Below are 1,324 nucleotides of genomic sequence, written 5' to 3' on the forward strand. Positions count from 1 at the left end.
TGAGGAAAAACAAAGTTCAAAGTGCTCACCTGCTGTGCCCACGGTCAGACAGGTAGTAAATGATGGAGGTCAGATGTGAACCCCAATGAATTGGCGTCAAAGTGAGAGTTTTACATCAGACTGGGTCACACGCTTCCCAGGGTCCATGTGTTCAATCCTACACACCTTAGTGCTTTGGGACGGTGAGAAACACAGAGGCCCCGCAGGTGAAGAGGGGCCCTGCCCAGGTGACACACAGCCAAGGACAAGCTGGGAGCTGGGCAGTCAAGGAGCCGCCTGCGCTCCACTCACTCGTATGGCTGTTACTTTTATCACCGTGTGTTTAAGGATCGTCCAAGCAGAGCAAACCTCAGCTTCGAAGCAATTACTGGGTGATGATCAGGAGGGGCCGGGGGGATTCTGTTTGCTTATTTGTATGAACCTAAAATGCCTGCTTTCTTAATTAAGCCTTAACTCTGGGTCTCGCCTCCAGCTTTTCATTTTTCCCTCTTTAACAGGCCTCAGTCTTTCTCCATCAGCACGGGCCTCGGGCTCTGCCTCTTTGCTGCTTTCCACAAAGCATCTGTTCGGCCCCAGCCCCAAGGAGGCCTCACTCAGTCAGCCCGCCCCCAGCTGCTCTGAGTCTTATAATTACCCGCCTCGGGCGATGTGATCCTGCGAGACTGGGAGCCAAGGATGCGGGGGTTTCTCTACCTGAGCTCCTTCCTCCTGCGACACTTACTCTTCCTGAAAAACTGCCCCCAAGGCACCTTTGGGGTGCAGCCCCCCTGTCAGCACGGAGTCTGTGTGGGGCGCTCTGGTCCAGCTCCCATGGCCCCTGTGACCTGGTGCTTTTTGGCTTTACGTCTGCAGCTACAGGCAAAGCATCCGGTACAGGGAGACGCTGGGTGTCTGCGTCTTGAGCAGGTGGAGGCAGGAAGACACACGGTCCGGCTTTCCGGTGAGTGCGGGTGTCTGGTGGCGGGCGCCGGGGTGGGGCGCCGTCCACTATCTTGTCGCGTACTGTTGTTTGGAATTGCTTCTCGCAGAGGAAGGCGTGTAAGGATGTCTCCTGGTGGCCCGGTGGCCAACGTGTCGTGTTTTTGTTGGGATGCCTGTGTCCCCGGCCTCCCTGGGCCTGGCACGACGGAGGGGCCGCTTCCGTCACAGCCTCGATGGAATCATTTCACCCGTGGAGTGGCTCTACTTTCAGAAGGTGGTTCTGTTCTCCGCTTGTCCCCCACCCCTGAGTAGGGACCCCTTCGTTGCCCCTGGCACTGAGTCACTACTGTGCTCCCTGCTGGAGATAAGCTGCTAAGACAGACAGACAGACACGGGTCCTCGC

Source organism: Myotis lucifugus, unplaced genomic scaffold (genome assembly GCF_000147115.1).
Source record: "Myotis lucifugus unplaced genomic scaffold, Myoluc2.0 scaffold_597, whole genome shotgun sequence".
Lineage (NCBI taxonomy): Eukaryota > Metazoa > Chordata > Mammalia > Chiroptera > Vespertilionidae > Myotis > Myotis lucifugus.